Source organism: Carassius gibelio, chromosome B21 (genome assembly GCF_023724105.1).
Source record: "Carassius gibelio isolate Cgi1373 ecotype wild population from Czech Republic chromosome B21, carGib1.2-hapl.c, whole genome shotgun sequence".
Lineage (NCBI taxonomy): Eukaryota > Metazoa > Chordata > Actinopteri > Cypriniformes > Cyprinidae > Carassius > Carassius gibelio.
The window spans coordinates 4,334,649-4,354,856 of record NC_068416.1 but is presented as its reverse complement, the minus strand read 5'-3'; the positions used below and the strand labels follow the sequence as shown (position 1 = coordinate 4,354,856).

General features: G+C 38.1%; 1 long non-coding RNA gene across 1 annotated transcript; it reads left to right on the top strand.

The window, feature by feature from the left end:
- Window positions 1–49: 49 nt before the first annotated feature.
- Window positions 50–20,137, top strand: LOC127986018 (uncharacterized). Its single transcript, XR_008160722.1, has 3 exons — window positions 50–8,810; window positions 12,014–12,128; window positions 14,572–20,137. It is a non-coding gene; the product is annotated as an uncharacterized LOC127986018 (long non-coding RNA).
- The last annotated feature ends 71 nt before the right edge of the window (window positions 20,138–20,208 follow it).

Genomic DNA, 20,208 nt, shown 5'->3' with positions numbered 1-20,208 from the left:
CATTCATTGATCAGTAGTTTTAAAATTACTTCAAATCAACTAATTTTGTACCTTTGCTCAAGTAAAATTGAAAAGGAGTACTTGATTTGTGTACTTCATCCAACACTGGTACATAGAACAAGATTTAGAAATGTTGAACATAAAATAGAAGAATACATTTTATCTGGACAGCCCCTTATTGTGTCTTATAAGCGAGCCAAACTTTGTGACCATGATTTCATATACATATTACACACACCCATGTTCATATACATTTTAATGTTTTCTCTAGTTATCTGTTTTTTGTCACTCTTTTTCAGTTTGGATACGTACAATGCTTATTTATTCGTTATTGTCAGGTTCTGTTATCCTTGTTATGAATTGTAAATGATGTTAATCACTTTTGAAAAAAAAAAAAATGACTGAGATATTTGGGTTTCTTATGCCTGTTTCACACTGGATGTGTAAGCAGAGATGAAGCAGCACAGAAGCTGCATATTTGCAGAGCGGAAGCGATGCGCACTGTCATGCCATTTTAGTGCACATTGTGGATGCTCTAATCTATTCACATGGGTGCTGAAAAAGTGCCTCATATGCCTCTAGTGTGAAACGAGCTTTACTTTCAAAATGTTTGGTTTGTTTTTTGATTACATTTGTTTTGTAACACTTCTCTCCCACCTGTTGGCCCTGAGACCCTCCTCCTCTCCATCTCCGCCTCTGCTGCTGCTCTGCATGATGGGTGCAGCCACTGAGAACAGTTTCCCATCAGTTTTGTGCATGCAGGTTTCATCGCCTCCATTGTTTGCTCCCGTCTGTGCTGTCAGTAGTTTTCTGGAACTCTTCATCCTCTCCTAAGGAAATTCTGGCAGCACAGACGAGGCTGGCTCATGGGGTCCTGTCCTTTATCTGTGGCTTTATCCTCCCTTTTCTGCCCTTTTCCTCCCTTTAACAAAATCACTGGCCAAGTCTCTGCTATAAAACAGACCTTTGTCAGCTGTCTACATGGGGATTTAGTTTTTTTTTTTTTTCTTATGTCCAACATTATCACACCTCAGAATTATGAAGTAAAATTCACACCGTAAAATTCTGTAATCATTTACTCATTAATGTTCTCGTTATGAAAAAATTTAACCCTTATTGAACAACAAGGGGGGAACATAAATGATGATAACATGTGGAAAATATTTGAAACTTTTTTTGTTGTCTGTACAGTAAAAGTCAGACTCAGTGGTGATCAGTGTGGTTTTCTTTAGATTTCTTTTGTGTCCTCTTGTTGTCTGTTGGTTTAAAAACCTAAAATCTTTTTACACATAAACTACCAAAAATGACTTATTATATATATATATATATATATATATTATTATTATTAATATTGTTATTAATATTATATTTTTTTCATTCAAGGAAAAAAATAATGCTTAGATTTGAGAGGCCAGTTAAAATGAATATTATGGTTTCATATTTAGAATGATCTTAGAATTTTATAAAAACTTTTTTCTAAGGTAAATTTAGGTGTCTTTCCTAAAAAGATGCTGGGAGACTACAAATGTACATATAATAACCAATGATAGAATGTGGTGATGCCAAAATACCATGAATCCAGCAACCCTCACTTGACTGCCTATAACTATTGTAGGGATACATTCATAATTACTAAACATAGCAAAATATGCATGAAAAACATAAATCAAACTCAGCAATTATTCAGTCTGATTCTCGTATGTACATAACACCATTAAACATTGTAGACTCCCCCAAAACACACCTCTTTGGCCAGTATCAATAATAAAAAAAAACACTCTGCAAAATAATAACAAGACAGCAAAAAAAAAAAAGCACATTTGCTTCTAAAGTCAATTGTTACATCCCTTTTCGTAGAACATAATTTGCCCAGGTTGCTGTTTCAGTGAAAGGGGCAAAATTATGGAATGCTCTGCCAGATTAGCCCCCGACATTAGCCACCTTAAAAAAAAAATCTAATTGTGGTTAATTCAGGAACAATGTTGCTCTCATATTTAGTCTTTTGACTTTGCCCTTTCTGTATACTTTTAGTCCTTTTTTATTATTTTCCATTGTGTTACATTTCTATCCTTTTTTTTCCCCATTCTTTTATTAATGTTGATGTTTATGTTGATGAATATGAGACAAAACTACAGAATGTCACATTTTATTATTAGGTCTTTCGACACCATACATGTTTTACCAAATAAAAAGGACAGCACTTTTAGAGTTCATCCCCATATTTGATGTGGGCATAAGCATTGGAACAGTTGAATTTAAGGCAGATGTAAAAGATTAAAAGCTAATATTTAGTTGCAGATCCCTTGCAGAGTCTGTAACCCATAGTCGTCGTCAGACTCCTGGTCTTATGTTGCTTGTTTGGGGAGTTTCTGTCTTTAGTCACCTCTTCAGATGGTGAAATTTAACGTTCAATCAGATTTAAATCTGGAGATTGATTTGGGCAATAAAGTCCTTGACTGAACTGTCAGGGTGTTTTGGGTCATTTTCCTGATCCATTCTGAAGTGCTTTCTAATTAATTTGGTGGCATTTTTATAAAATATTGGTAGCCAAGATGATTTTGTACCCCCTTCCAAATTCATTCTGCTACTGCCATCATACATTAAGTCATTATTAAAATTAAGAGGTCCTGTTCTAGAGACATCAATGCATCCCCATGCCATGACACCACCTCCACCAATCTTTACAGATGAGGTTGTAAGCTTAGGATCATTTGCAGTTCCCTTTTTTCTCCACACTTCTGCTGTCCAATCACTTAGGTAAAGGTTAATCTTTGTCCGTCAACTTCGTTCCAAAACTCTACTGAAGAATCTTGCCTTTCTATTTTTGGTGCTGATCAGAGGTTTGCATTTTGCTGTGTAGATTCTATAATTCTGTGTCATTCTCATGTGGACTGTAGATTGACAGAGCATCACCACAGCTTTCTGGAGGTTGTTGGTGATTTTACAGACATATATTTAAGGGTCATTTTCACAGCTTTTTTGATTTGTCTGTCAACAACTACTGTTATTTTTCTCAGACGATCATGTTGTCATTGGTTGCTGATGTCGCTGGTAGTTTCCGAACTCTTGATTTCTCCATGCCCTTTTTTTCCTATAGTTCTAATTGACTTCCTCTTTTCTTTTAGCATCCAAATTGCTTGCTTTTTCTTTTCAGAATCGCTTTCCTCATCTTCATCCTGGTTTGTGTAAGCCATCATTGAATACAAGAATTAGAATGCAGAAGCAATGGATATAACTGATAAGATCCATTTCCTGCTTTTAATATCTGAAGAATTAATGCAACAGAACACAGCTGAACACTTAGAAAGACCTGTGAGGCAACTGTTCCAATACTTTTGCTCACATCAGATTGGGAGATGAAAGTATAAAAGTGCTGATCTTCTTAGCTGGTAAAACATCTTTGTGTTGAATCACCCAATATTAAAACGTGACATTCTGTAGTTTTGTTTCAATTGAATCTTTTAATCATATTTACAGATTTCTTGACTCAACAGCAAACAGAACAATTTTGTCTTTACTGTTCCAATACATATTGAGGGTACTGTATGTGGTTTATTTGTTTGAATCATTAATAGCAGACTCACATATACTGTACGACTCTTTCGACTCTCCACTGTTTTGAATTGACAGTTTGAATGCATTTTTGTACTGGATTCTTGGACTGATAACTTTTAGCAGCCTGAAATTACCTGATTGCAAACCAGAATGCTAAAACAATCTCTCTTGTGAAAAAGTGAAAGTGACGTGACATTCAGCCAAGTATGGTGACCCATACTCAGAATGTGTGCTCTGCATTTAACCCATCCAAAGTGCACACACACAGCAGTGAACACAAACCCGGAGCAGTGGGCAGCCATTTATGCCCGGGGAGCAGTTCGGGGGTTCAGTGCCTTGCTCAAGGGCACCTCAGTCGTATTGCCGACCCGAGTCTCGAACCTCTAACCACTAGGCCACGACGCCCCCATTGTTCAAATATCACTTTTTGAAGTACTGTTTCCACAATAATTTACTAATCGAAAGTCTTCAGGAGATGAATCTTTAGCTTTTAAGCTCTCAAATGGTATTTAATTTATGAAGATTAATTGAATAATTAATGTTAAAAAAAATCCATTTACAACTGCAATTTAAGTGGCTATACATAGACAACTGACTGTCTCTGCCAGAAAGCTTAAACTAGGCAGTGGTGGTTGTTGGTCTTGCTTGCAGGACAAGCATCAAAAGCAAAATAAACACAAAAATGATTCACAGAATTAACGTTTTGTGGTGCTTATTCCAGTCCCCTGATTTGTTTTCGAATGCACATGCTGGAATTTCACAGAACAGGATGTCTGTAGTCCAGTCTGAAGTAGTCTCATGTTTGCAAAGGGTGGAGGATTGAGCTGGAGTTAGTATTTTCTTAGCCTTGCTGAGATGTCTGACCAGCTGGAAAGGTCTGTGCTGCTGCTGTTGGATTGTCTGGCTGAAATGAGAAGTTAAGCTGTATGTCATCCATGTAACATATTTTGTTACATAAACCATGTGCCAACCAGTGTTGGGTATAGTTACTTTGGAAAGTAGTTAGTTAGGTTACAACGTTACCATCAATTAAAAGTAATCAGTTATGATACAGCGTTACCTATTCATAAAAGTAACGCGTTAGAGTACTCATGCGTTACCAAAAATTAAAAGCCATTTGCAGCGGCTCACACGACAGACACAGCCCCCGGCCCCTTTAAATGCACCTAAAAGTGGTGACTCCCGACAATGAATAACGTCAGTCATCCGACTAAATTAACACTGCAGGATAACTATAACAGGAAAGACCGTCACCAATCGGCTATTCCACATGGCGTTTTATTTATTTATTATCACAGAACATATTATTAATCAAAATTCACACCTAACGTTACCCAGCCCGGGTAGCCTAGGCTACTGTATATTATGAGCACCACAAGATAACTCCTGATTTTTCTTTAACTTTAAATAATGCAGTTATCAAAGTACAAGTATGCTTACTTGTAAACACAACCTTAAACAGGCTTGCAGATTTAAATCCATTCAGAAATGATGAACAACCAGCCAGCCAATGATCTAACAGAAATTAACAGCTGCCTGTCAAACAAAAATGATAACAAACCGAATAAAATCCTTCACTGCCACACAGGCAAATGACAAATCGCTTAATAGCCGAACTAATTATTATTAAAGTGTCACTCACAGTCACAAGCCTAAATTCGCTTTAACACAGTCCTCTTACATTTACTCTTCAAAGTAGTGATTAAAACGTAGCGTTAAATTTGAGGTAGAATTTTTGGCGGTCGACAGAAGCTTTTCACCAAAGCAAAGTGTGCATTTTACCGTTATGTTCTTTTCTTTTTCGTTGACAAATTGAAAATAATGTGCGTACTTCCATAAATCAAACGCTGTCCTCTCTGCTATCTTGCCGGGAGTTTGAAAAAAAAAAAAGCCCCACACACACATAGGGTCAGGCGCAGGGCACAGACGCATCACAGCCATTGACTTTACGATCACAGAGCTTCGGCTCCACTGATACTGTACATCCGCAGGTGGCACAGTAGACCTAGGACTACTGTCTGACAAAAAGCAGGCTGCAGTCGGGATTTTCCTTTCCTTAAAATAACTTACGCACGAAACTAACGCGTTAAGTTACAAATTTCAGGAAAAAAGTAATTAGAGTACTCTAACACGTTACTTTGTAACGCGTTACCCACAACACTGGTGCCAACTGCCTTGAAGTGTGAACAAACCTTTAGGTACCTAGGTGACAATGTCAGCTAACCTCCAAGAAACTGATAAGTCTGCCTGTGAGGAAATTTTCCATTTGGTGCAAAACAAAAAAAAAGAAGTAAAGCATGGATCCATCCTTTCCTGTATCAATTTGCCTTAAATGGATAGTTTACACCAAAATAAAAATTCTGTCATTAATTACTCTCTTATGTCGTTCCAGACCCATAAGACCTTTGTTCATTTTTGGAACACAAATTAAGAACAAATTAAGAAAGCCAGTACCACAACCCATGCATGTACATTCTTCTTGCAAACAACCGGGATCTCCGTCTGAATGCAGGCTTCTGCATTAGCAACACCACACGCATGCATTGTGGTTAGGGCTGGGATAAACGATTATTTTTTTGATGCATCGATTAATCTAACGATTAATTTTTTCAGACCGATTCGATTTCAATTATCTCCCCATTAATTGACTACTAACAACTTATACATGTTGATTTACATATCTGAATGAAAAAAAACATGAATTCCTTAACATTGCAATATATGTTTATTGCTCTTAAAATAAAAGACTGACTAAGAATGCATTACTTTGCACTTGTATAGAGATAGCATTCAATAAAACCTTGAAGCCTTGAAAACACATAGCATTCAATAAAACCTTGAAGCCTTGAAAACACATAGCTTGAAAACATAGGGCCTAGCTTACTGAAAAAAAGTTATTCTTTCAGATGAAAATAACAACAACTTGATGTCTAGCATTCAATAAAAAAGGTCACTCAAAATACTTGTTTAGAGCAGTTGAAAGAATACAGTAACCAATGTAAACTTGAGGGCTTTAAGCTAATACAGAGAGTGCTTTTCCAAAAAAATAAAAAATAAATTTACAGTGGGAGCCAGCAGCCTGTCATGGAGAAAAGAAAAAAAAAATCCCTGAATGCTCCATGTGAAACTTTGGCGTTCCGCCCTTTCTCTATCGTGTCTAATGATTTTGGTTAATATGCACGAGAGAGGGAGAGAGAGAGAGAGAGAGAGAGAGAGACAGAGACAGAGAGAGAGCAAGACAGCGCTTGTGTAGTTTGAAGACTGTGATTGCGCGAGCGCGCGTGAAACTTTGGTGTTTCCCCTTTTTCTATCGTGTTTAATGATTTTGATTAATATGCACAAGGGAGAGAGAGAGCAAGAAGCGCTCGTCTTGTTTGAAGACTGTTAGTGCGTGCGCGCAGCCGGGGCTCTCTCTCGTATGTGCCCTGTCAGGCGCAGGAGTCATTCTATTCTACATCACTCAAAGATCAAATAAGGCTTTGACAGGCGCCAAAAAAAAGATCAATGCAGAAAAACCCCTGGATTGGTCATATAACGTTGGACAGAATGTTGATCCGGCCATCGCGTATATTCAGTGCACATAAGGTAAACGTTTTGCAAATGTTTTTTAGAGAAATAAAAACTGGTCGACGAATCGATGCGCATATTTTGCGTCAACGTATTTTTTGTTGTCCCAGCCCTAATTGTTGTACTTTAGTGAATGTGCATCGAAGTCCGACACAGAAGAGAAGAAATTGTTGAATAAAGTAATTTTTTGTTGTTGTTTTTGTTTTCTTTGCACACAGAAAGTATTCTCGTAGCTTCATAAAATTAAGGTTGAACCACTGATGTCAGATGGACTATTTAAACAATGCCCTTACTACGTTTCTGAGCCTTGAATGTGATAGTTCCGTTTCTGTCCATCCTGGGTCAGATTTTTAAAAAAAATATCTTAATTTGTGTTCTGAAGATGAACAGAGGTCTTTGAGGTTGGGAACGACATGAGGGTGAGTAATTAATGACAGAATATAATTTTTTTTGGGTAAGATATCCCTTTAACACTGTCAGTGGGTATTTTCAATTTCTGACCCAAGTATTCTTAGTTTTTGTATACTTTGAACTTCAAACTATACTCCATTTGATGTGTGCGAACGCAGGCAATCTAGAAAGCTTTATCCATATCCAGTGTCTGCTCTTTTTTTTTTTTTTCTCCCATCAAGTTATGACTGCTAACAAATATTTTTTAACTCTTTTCCAAACCAAAGCAGAGCTGTCTTGCTCATAAAGCTTGTCGGTGTGTTGTATTTTGCAGTCTCTGCTGGTTTGGTGTCTTATGTTTCTATGTTTTTCTTCTTTTCTTTTTTGGTACTGTGTAACAATGGCCCAGGATAGTGTTGCCACCTTGTGTAAAAACTGATTATTGCAAAAAAACTTCAGTGCGCATGTGCGAACTGCGTTCACAATGTACAAAGTCCCTTGCATACTCATAACAAGTGAAGTATACTTTGGGCTTAAGAAAAACAGAATGGGGGTCGATTGTGCTAGTAATGATGTTAAAAATGAAATGCATTGTTGCAGTGACTATAATTAAGAGCTCATAATGAAGTCTCACGCTAAATTAAGGATAATGATCAAAATTATCACTTGCCTTACTAACCTTATTGATGTTGCTACATGTACTCACACAATTGTAATGCAGTTGTCTAGACTGATTTCTTACGGAATCATAATTGTAGTCATATACTACTTTGTTCAGGGTGTCCCACTTTCACTTCCATGCTATAGTTGATTGAAAGACTCTTCAGGTGGCATTACCCATTTATTGCTATAACCAAGGTGAATTGTTATAATTTCTGGAAATAATTCTCAAAAAGCTGTTTCTTGCTGTAGTTTGCACTGTAAATATCATTGTGGCTTATATAGGTCTTGCATATTTTAATCTTCTGGTCCACAGTCCACAGAAGCTGAATTTGCAATATGTGCTCCTACCTGATGCTTTCCGGACCTTTTTCACTCTCTAATCTGCACTAGAATTACCTAGCTGTCTCTCCTCAATCCTGATTTTGTATTCGCCCTCCATTGCCCTAAACATATTTGATCCATTGCCTTTGTCTTGTGGCACAAAACTGATTGAGGATGACTGGTTGTTTCCTGGCTGCTCCGATCCAGAATTAGCCAATCGGCAAGAGGAAGTGGAGGAGGAGTTGGCCCAGGCCCGTGGACTCTGCACACAGAAAAGCAGGAAGCCCAAATATTTCACCCCACACAGCCTGCAGGTATGAACTAAAGTCTCTAAGTAAATTGCATACAAATGAGTGACAAATTAAAAGAACAATTTCTAAGTAAGGTGTTAGGTCACAGTGTGCTGCCTGATCAGCTTCAGTGCACCTTGGTGTTGATTCTAAAAATTGGATTACTTCTTCCTGGAGCAGTGGAACACCACTCTTCCAAAAGATATGCCCTCATCTAGTGTCTAAATAACGGTGGTGTCTAATGCCTCATTTCCACTGAGTGGTATGGTTTGGTACAGTACGGTAAGCAATTATTTCCGTTTCCAATATCAGAAGTTTTAAATGGTACCAAAAAAGCGAACCCTACCAAACAACTTTCTTGGTACCCTTCTGTTGGGTTCCTAGCACAGCAAAGGCTACCAAAATGGTGGAACTCACTGCAGAGCATTGATTGGTTGACTAGAATTGTCACTTTTGTTTGATACAAGGGGATAAAGCGTCCTTCACTTGTTCTGCTTTGCTTTCCATGAATGTTAGGCTTATTCATATCAGAGTGCACAAACACAAAGAATATAACCATGCATTTTATATTTTCATACAGACAAAAGCCATTTCTCAATATTCTTGTCTGTTCTTGTGGACTTGTGAAACATAATTGCCCAAACACCCACAGAATTTTCTAATTAAATATCTATAATTGTGTCATGAAATGTAATTTGAAGAGTTTTTCAGGTGAGAATGTAATTGTTTAAAACTAAAATCTGTGGTTTATTTTATAAGATAGCACCTATTTGAAAATGTGTTATGCTGATTTTGGAGCTCCAGGTGATCACCGGGCGCTCAGTGCTCATGTATCCGCCAAGAGCAACCTAAGCTTGGCTAGTCCTTCTGACATTTGGCTCAGATGTCTCTGTAGTGATTAAACATGAGATTCAATTCTTTTTGGGTTGGCTATATTTAACAGGCATTCATGGTCTCATGAATCTGTTCAAAGTTATGTTTAACTTTATATATTTAATCTTAACTTTACCATGGTAATGTTACAGCGCTGACTTTGTGGTATACGTTTGACTGAACTGTTTGCTTTTGTCTTTATTTCCTCTTATATAAGCCTCTTATACTTTGTACTTTTACTTTTATAATGGCTATTATTGTTCATTAAACTTACATTTAAAGGGTAAGTTCACCCAATAATCAAAATTATGTCATTAATAACTTACCTTCATGTCGTTCCAAACCCGTGAGACCTTCTTCAGAACACAGTTTAAGATATTTTAGATTTAGTCCGAGAGCTCTCAGTCCCTCCATTGAAACTGTGTGCACGGTATACTGTCCATGTCCAGAAAGATAATAAAAACATCTTCAAAGTAGTCCATGTGACATCAGAAGGTCAGTTAGAATTTTTTGAAGCATCGAAAATACATTTTGGTCCAAAAATAGCAAAAACTACGACTTTATTCAGCATTGTCTTCTCTTCTGGGTCTGTTGTGAGATTTCAAAACACAGCAGTTTAGTGATATCCGGTTCGGGAACGAATCATTCGATGTAACCGGATCCTCTTGAACCAGTTCACCAAATCGAACTGAATCGTTTAAAACGGGCCGCGTCTCCTATAAGCATTAATCCACAAAAGACTTAAGCTGTTCACTTTTTTTAATGTGCCTGACACTCCCTCTGAGTTAAAACAAACTAATATCCCAGAGTAATTAATGTACTCAAACAGTACACTGACTGAACTGCTGTGAAGACAGAACTGAAGATGAATGAACCAGATCCAGATAATGAAAAAAAGATTGACTTGTTCTCGAGTCAAGAACCGTTTCTGTCAGACGCGTCCGAATAGAGATTGGAGAAGCTGATGATACTGTGCATGTGTGATTCAGCATGAAGCAGACTGACAAACAGAGCGTCTGAACCGAACTGGTTCTTTTGATGACTGATTCTGAACTGGTTCTGTGCTAATGTTATGAGCCCAGGTAAACCGAAGGCTTGAATCAAGGGCAATCATCGCAAATGAAGTCATTACGTTGAGTGCAAAAGAACTGGTGAACCATTTTCCTCAACTGGTTTATTGAATCGAACTGTCCGAAAGAACTACTGGTGATCGAAAACCAATGCAACTGGTTCTTGACTTGAGAACGAGTCAATCTTTTGTTCGTTATCTGGCTCAGCTCTGTGTTAATTTTCAGTTCTCTCTTCACAGCAGTTCAGTCTGTGTTCTGTTAGAGTACATGAATTACTCCGAGATATTGGTTTATTTTAACTCAGAGGGAGTGTCAGCCACATTACAAAAGTTAACAGCTTAAGTCATTTGTGGATTATTGCTTATTGGAGATGCGAACCGTTTCAAACAATTCAGTTCAATTTGGTGAACTTGTTCAAGAAGATCTGGTTACATCGAGTTATTCGCTCGCAAACCGGATATCACTAAACTAATATCATTAAACTGTGTTCCGAAGATGAACGGAGGTCTCACGGGTTTCGAATGGCATGAGGGTAAGTTATTAATGACATAATTTTGATTATTGGGTGAACTAACCCTTTAACAAAAAGAGGCAAAGTTGTGCTTATTGTCGTTGTTCATCATCGATCACTAGTTTCTGACACCATGCCTACCAAGTAAAGGTTTTATTGGCAGTGTAAACGCAAGCCTGATTAAGGATACCCATACTGAATCGTATTGTACTGAACTTTACTGTACCATACCGCTCAGTGGAAACCAGCCATAACATGCAAGTTCAGATTAACATAAAATGAATAAGTCCTATTTATTTATTTTTTGCTCTGTTGCAAAGTTGAATTAAAAGAATTATTTAGTCAGAAATGAGTCAAAATCATTTACTTGCCCTCATATCATTTTATCCTTAAAACACAAAGCAGACCCTTAGCCCTCATTTGCCAGTCTCCAATTACATTAACACAAGCATTAAATTCAAATATGGTGTGTAAAGAAGATGCATTAAAGGCAGTCAGTGTAGTCAATTAGTGTAGTCTATTACTTTTCACATGTTTTGTCACTGATCTTAAATTTGAAGTTTGAAGATGTTGAAAAATGGCAATGCAGGTTTGGAAGGACATGACGGTGAGTAATTTATTATTTATTTATTTATTTGTCCTGATTTGTGGGGTGTTCTTACTAATCATTTGAAGTATTTTTCTTTTCTTTTTTGAGAAGTGTACTGTATTGAAATTGTAGTAATAATGATAATAGTAATAATAATGCATGTTCTTTCTATTTCTTTCTAAAGGAGGACTTGGAATTTCATAGTAGGCAAGACCCAATAAGCCCCACTGATTGCGATGTTCTTGTAAATGGAGAGAACATGGGTGGATGGTGGCCACAGCACAGTGCTGCAGATACAGGTGTGAAGCCCATTAGACTATTTCCATGTTGTAATGATATAACCTTCGTAATCATCGGGAAGAAGGAGGCGGGAACCGGCGCACAATCAAAACACTTTAATAATTCAAAAATAAATACAAAACGGCGCACCAGCCCCTCACGGACGACTGGTGCGCATAAATAAAAAGCAAACACATAAAATAATGTCCCAGGCCTGGTCCTCTCTCGTCCTTCACGGTCGTCGCTCCAGTTTTATATCCTTCCATCTCCTACGTGGGACTCGATACTGTGAGTGGGGCGCAGGTGCAGCTCATCTTCAATCACTACACCTGGCCTCACTCCTTGTTCCCACGCCTCTCGGCCCCACCCCACTCGCCACATACCCCCATCGCCCCTCGCAGGCCGGGGGGTAGTCCCGAGACTGTGCTCTACTCCCAACCCCTCCACCACCCCCCCCACCCCCCCGGGCCTGCGGGAACCTGGGGGTAGGACAGACGAGGCGACAGAAAAGGAGATGGAAGGAGGAGCGACAAGGACGAGAGAGGGGAGAGAGGAAAAAAAAAAAACGCACTGCTGCTTGGCCCTCCACCAGCTGGGTGATCTCCTCCGCGATGCCTGGCGGTGGCACTGGACGTCCCCGGCAACTCACTCCAGCCCACCGCCTCGAGCGTCCATGGTGGCACATACTTCGCCTGCAATCAAAACACTTTAATAATTCAAAAATAAATGCAAAACGGCATAAATAAAAAGCAAACACATAAAATAATGTCCTTCACGGTCGTCGCTCCAGTTTTATATCCTTCCATCTCCTACGTGGGACTCGATATTCAACACAAAGAAGACTTAATTGTTATAATAAAGTAATTGTAATAACAGTACAGCTAATAACAACAACAATTAAATAGTAATAAAATACTAGGGTAAATCCAAGTTTAAAGTGGATAGTAAAATAAAGTGCATAGGATGAAAAGTGCAAGTAACATTATTTTATTACACACAATGTTTGACATTTACACTTGCCAACCCACCAAATGCAGATGGATTTCAGCAATTGTGGGTAATATAGTCAATCCCACTAGCCACTTTGGCAGCTTGAATTTTTTTTAAGCCTGCAGTAACAGAGCTTGATGGGACAAGTGGATTTTTGAAGGTGCAAGTGAAAGAGAATTTTACTTGCCCAACCGATCAACTTGATTCTGATTTTATTAAATTCAGTTTAAATGGCATTTGATAACAGTAAAAACATTGCGCCAGTTGAGGCTCATGTAAATTAAGTGTTTATATTCATAGCATAGCATAGTTAAGCAACATAGTGTTCCGAGAGAGTGTTCACTGAAAACTGTGATACAAAAGTTCATATGAGAAGTTAATATACATTTTAGTAAAACATTGTTAATGTTGACTGTTTTTGCTCGATTTGGTTAACACAAATATTTCCAAACAAAGATCACGCCCAGAACAGCAGTGCATTTTTGAGCAACACTGGTGTTTTTTTACTGAATGAGTCAATGATTCAGTGATCTATTCATAAGGACAGGCATTTGTTTCATTTTTGAATCAACAAATTGTTTGAATTAAAGCCTGTGACTCAGTGACTTGATGCCACCTACTGGTGGTTTACTATCGTATTTTAAAGTAGCTTATCTTTGCATTTTTCCAACATTTTATATTTGCATATCTAAAAATGCAAATATAATTTTGTAATTTTTTTTTGCTCTTGTAATTTTGCAGTGTAAAAGTATGCATGCTACATTTTAGCTTTATTAAACTCTCTGTGTAAATGCAACTAATGCCCATTCAGCTGCTTCTATTTCTTCTGCAGTGAAAATATTTTTTGTTGGTAACAACAATATTGTCTTGTAATATTAAAGTGAAATTATTAATAAAATAATATGAAATATGCATGCATTTAATACAGTTTAATACAGGAAAAATGGCTTTTCAGAAGGCAAAAAATTTACTGGAAATCGATTAAAATACATTTTAGTATGAAGTACTATGTAATTTCACAACAGCAAAATTTTGGCCGGTGAAAATAATTTTGGAAAACCACTTGCCACAGTGGCTGGTGAGCAAAAACGTTGCCAAGTCTGATTACTTGGCTCTGTGGATTACTCAGTTCTGATTGGTCAGCACATTCAGAGGTATGTTATTCCTTCATAACAACCGGTTAAACAGCTCCTTCGGGTAACTGCAGTTGGGGCTATTCGCTTACTGGGAACAATTTTGTTATTATTATTATTATTATTATTTCTTTTTTCTTTTTTTTTGTGGAAGCTTTGCATTTGGTTGGCTAATAAAATGTTAAAACTCAAATTTTATATAGTAATATGCTGTTTATTACACATTTAATATTAACACAAAATGACACTAAATAATTGATTGGAGAAAGAGTTGAGAGTTCAAGGAAAATTGCTAAATTTAATAAAATAAGATGTATGCCATTTCTTTTCACTTGTTTAGATGGCTTGAGGTCTGTTGTTGCGGAGCTTGAACTCGAGAGAAACCAACTGCAGGAACAGATTTTGGTCCTTGAGAATCAGTGCCAAGATCTAGAGGACCGTCTGCAACTTCAGGCTCGCATTGAATTACTACAGGTACACAGAAACTGTTTGGACTGTACGTATAACAGCGTTATCAATATCAGCTTCTGGAGTTACACTGCTTGCCAACTGACCCTTTGCTAAGCCTGCTCTCTCAATTACTGTAGCTGTCTGTCACTAAATTATTGGATTGGATTGCCCCAGGAATCATTAAATAAAGTGGAAATGCATCAGGCCTAGTCACTTTATTTACCTTCCTATAATCTGCACCGAAGCAATTAATCTCATCCTTTTTTCCCATCAAAAACCATCTATAATCCAACAAATGAGTCAATATAACATTTTTTAAGGGGTGGTTGACTGCGATTTCATTTTTCTGCATTTCTCTCTCTCTCTCTCTCTCTCTCTCTCTCTCTCTCTCATCTGATTGTAGGCTCCTATAAACTGTGTTCCAATTATACACTTTAAATGTAAATGTATGACTTACAGTGAACTCAGGATATCAATTTTTACCTATCATGTGTTCCCGGGGAATCAAACCCCCAACTTGCGCTTTGATAATACAGTGGTCTACCAATTGAGCTACAGGAACTAATTATGTGTATAGACAGACAGATATTTTTACATAGCTATGGGAAGAATTAAATATGGACTCACATGCAGCTGCCATGGTGTATTAAAGCTTTAATCAGGATAAAACCGTATTTTAAAAGCTAGCAACAACAACAACAAAAAAAAAAAACATGCTGTTAAGAGCCGTATGCTTGCACAGGTTCTGTGCGATCCTCTTCACTAATATCCTCTGCATCTCTGTCACGCTCCACTTGTAGTCTCACTTCCCCATAGGCACCTCACCGTAGGCACTACAATTCCCACAAAGCCTTGTCCCTTCATCACAGTAATTGCACTCTTGTTAATTGCACTAAGGTGTCTTCACTTGATAGTCATTACCCTTGCCTATATTAACCGGTCTTTTTCTGTTTGTCTTCATGGAGTCCTTTCATTCAGTCACCCAGTTTCCTCCTCTTCTTCCGAATTTCCTGTTCCAGTTCCTATTCCCATTCCTGTTCTCTCCCTGTTTGTTTGTTGTTGGGGAGGTGGGTTCTACGTCACATGTGTTCTGGACCCTGGCGGATGGTATGGGATATAATGATGTGGCCCTTAAATACATTTTCAACACCGGTCTGGATGACCCGGTGCCTCGAAGGGAAATGGACCAGTTGGACGCTTATAATTTCTGGTAGCTTGTGTTCTACCTACAACATCGGTCTCCGTGGAATACCCCAGCCACATTCTCCTGGTGGGATGGCCGATTCTAGACTGGGGTCTACAAACAGGAGGACCGCCAGCCCAGCGCCACTGCACAAGATGGCCGCCAGCCCAGCGCCACAGCACAAGATGGCCACCAGCCCAGCGCCACAGCACAAGGTGGCCGCCAGCCCAGCGTCACAGCGCAAGATGGCCGCCGTCCCAGCGCCACTGCCCAAGATGGCCGCCGGTCCAGAGTCATGACACAAGATGGCCGCTTGTCCAGTGCCTCTGCACAAGATGACAGCCACAGTTGACCCTCCAAAGTCGAGTCAGGTTCCTGTTGACCCTCCAGAGTCGAGTCAGGTCAAGTCACTGTTGACACTCCGGAGTCAGGTTAAGTCACCAGTGATCTTCATGGACAAAGGCAAGTCACCATTGATCTTCATGGGCAAGGGCAAGTCACCAATGATCTTCATGGGCAAAGGCAAATCACCATTGATCTTCATGGGCAAAGGCAAGTCACCATTGATCTTCATGAGCAGAGTCAGGTCACCAATGATCTTCATAAGCAGAGTCAAGTCACCAATGATCTTCATTAGCAGAGTCAAGTCATCATTGGTCTTCCTGAATCCAGTCCAAACACCACGGAATCCGCACCTCTGCTGAACTACCAGAGCTTCTCCACGTCTCGGCTGAACTACCAAGGTCTCTCCACGTCTCTGCTGAACTACTAGAGCCTCTCCACATCTCGGCTGAACTACCAGAGCCTCTCCTCGTCTCTGGAGAACTTCCAGAGCCTGGTGGGCTTCTGTCTCGACTGCACGGAAGTGGTGGTCTTCTGTGCCGCCCGGGTGGGCTTCTGTCTCGACCGCACAGAAGTGGTGGTCTTCTGCCGCAAATATCACATTTGAATATTTGAGCTCACAAAAAAACGTATATTTGAATATTTGTTTATTTGAATTAAGTTCAATGAGACAGACGTTATTTTTCATTAATATTTGTTGTTTCCATCATTTTGAACAAGCTTACACACAATAAGCTTGAACACATCGTGTTTTGTAGCTGAAAACCTTTAACAATGCGTGCAAACAAACAAAAGTACAGATTAAAAGCAAAAAAAAAGGTGAACAAATATAAAATGTAAAGCAGCCTGCAGCAATAGGCTATTGTAGAACGTAGCCTACACTTTTAAACTTTTAAACTGTCAGCAATCTTTTTTTCTATTGTTTAACATGTTCTTGTTAAGAAATACGGGCATGTATACATGGTCAGGGGAAAGTCGGCTCTTTAGTCTGTTAACAATAAGGCCGGCCGTGGAGAAAACACGCTCTGACGGCACAGACATTGGCAGGACTTACAAATAATGGTGTGCTAAGCGAATAAGTTTTGTGAAGCGCTTCGTGTTTTTATTTCACCACTGAATGGGATCCTCATCTGGTGGAATACCTGGCACCAGCAAGAACTGTTCCCACTCGTCTCGGCTGGACTCTCTGTAATCATTGCTTAAGAACTGGCTCAACCTTTTCCGACGAGTGGGCATTGCATCCTCTTCATCGTTGGTGACGGCGGCTGCATCCGCACCACTCGCATCAAGGAAAATGTTCTGATAATGTTCAAATTATTTTTTTTACTTCTCATGTTTTCATCGAGAAACCTGAGATGTTTGTGCTGAGGGTCTAGGGCAGATGTGAGAAGAGGAGTTTTCACTGCAAATCAAGTTAACGGTGTTTATTCGTTGCTTGAGAGATGCTGCAACAATGTTCTTGAATTTGATCTCTTTCTGTGATTCTCCACGGCATATTTGAAGGACTGTAGAAGACCACAGTTCTTAGGGGCCATTCAAATATTGCGTCTTTTGGGCGCTCAAGTTCGTTATTTCCAATCTAGGCGCGGTATGCTCGCTCATAATGGAAGCGACGCGGTCACGATTCGCACGATTTGCTGAGTTTAGGTTTGAAGATTATGAAAATTCATATTTACAGTAAAGAAGTAAAAGGAACTGAAATTGTGAATATTAACATTGTTTTCCAGTGTACTATAAAATAATTACAATTTTATTTAATACTCATTTTCTATTTTAAAACAATGGTATTATATGGTGTTTATTTATTAATATTTATTATTTATCATTTAGTAAAAATAATAATAATAATAATAACTAAATAAAGTGCAACAATGCTATTATTAATTTATTTTTTATAGTAGGTCACACTATGCTCAAGGTGATCGCCAAACCAAATCTTCAGGTGCTCTGATGAGAACCAGACTGAGAAAAATTATTTGCATCTCTGATTATAGCACGATATTGACGTGTACTCCAGTTTTATCAAAGGATTATTGTTGCAGTGCATATATCCCATTTTTATGAGTTTTTGTGAAAGTGCAGAACTGAGTCAGTGAGCTGACACTTTCGGTGGATACAGTTTTCAAAAGTTGAATATGTATTTTTTTTTTTATAGTGCTAAGACAGAGGCACCAAACTCAGTTCCTCTATGGCCACAGCCAAAAGGATTTTAGCTTCTTCCTTAATTAAACACACCTGATTCAGCTAAATACGTCTTTCGCAATTTAAAAACCACAGGAATGAGTGTTGGAGCAGGGTCGGAGGTAAACAGCAGCTGGAATAATTCAAGTGAGCATGTCTTTGACTTGAGGTCATGATTTAATTTAGCAATTTCTGTATTGCATTAGTTTTGAATATTTCTCATGGGCATGTAATAATTTTTTACTTTGTGGTGTGTTAAACTTTTTTTTTTCTTTTTTTTTTTTACGCATTTTACCTGTAAAAGGAAACCTGCTTAATAATTATGCACACCTGAGTATAAGGCATTTTTCACTTCCAGCCATTGTTAACAATTACACATCACTTTGATTAAATTGGTTATTAAATTTGATGCGGTTTGTAATTGGTAAATTGTACGTGGAAAACAAATATGGCCAGAATATCAACTTGCATAATAATTCCACTGTAGTTGTAATGTTTACAAAAAAATCTGGGTTAGAGTAATACCCTTACAATGGAGGTGAATGGGGTCACATTTTGGAGAATATAAGGTCAGACAAGGTCCAAAATGCAACAGAATATGATAACAAAAAGTTCTAAAAAAATAATTACTTAAAGGGTTACTTCACCCCAAAATGAACATTTTATCATTAATCACTTACCCCCATGTCATTCCAACACCAAAAAAACTTTGATCATCTTCAGAACACAATTTAAAATATTTTGAATGAAAACCGGGATGCTTGTGACTGTCCCATTGACTTCCAAGTAAATGACACTGTCTAGGTCCAGAAAAGTACTGCCAACAGTGGTTCAACCGTAACGTTATGAAGTAACAAAAAGAAAATATTTTTTCAAAATTTGTCTCCTCTGTCTCCCTGCAGCTGTGCTGTGGTAAACATGGAACTTTTCCTTGACATGAAACGGTAAATAATCAAACCAGTGGAAGCAGTGCGTTTATCCTTTATTCATGCAAAATCTATTCAGTCAGTATCGCTTTCTCTGCTGCGGTCGAATTGGGCTCTGCCATCTTCCATGCAAGACACATCAACTTTCAGTAGTGACGCTGTGCCAGACAGTGCAACTCCTGTGACCTGTCCCTGAACCCTCAGACGCGCTAGCGTGCCCACTCGCAAAGCAGACAGCCACTCCTCTACTACCGCGGTTGTTGTTTTTTTACACTTTTTTTTAAATTCAAATATAAATTTTCACCTTCAAAATTCGTTTTTTTAAAACTATTCAAATATATATTTGAATTTAGAATATTCATTGACAGCCCTAATTAGCAGTGTTAGTTTAAGATTTTAACATGAACATCTGCTGTTTATTTCTCTCAATGTGCACACTTTTATGGCATTGTTTAATTTGGTTCAATGGTTGGTGCACAATTTGGTTAAGAGTAAAAAAACTCTTAACTTTTGGGAGGACACTAGCGCACAGAAAGGTTCCTTGTTTACTAGTTCAGAGTTACTGCTAGTTTTAATATAAAAGAATGCAATTACCTTCATAAACTATAACCTAAATCATTAAAAAGGTCTACAACTCAAGTTTCATATCGATCTCAACTTCGTTTTTCATTTACATAAATCCTGGCATAAATAGAAATGAAAATAAATTACTTTCACTGAAAGATTAAAACAAAACAAAAATTAAGCTGGAGACTTTTTGGTTTAAAATTATTAAAATTTCTCGTACATTAAATGTGTAAACAAACAAACCAGTGTGGTGAATTATTAAGGCCTTTTTATAGTCTACTTAGGGTATTTTATAGTCTACTTATTTTAGTTATTTAAATAACATGGG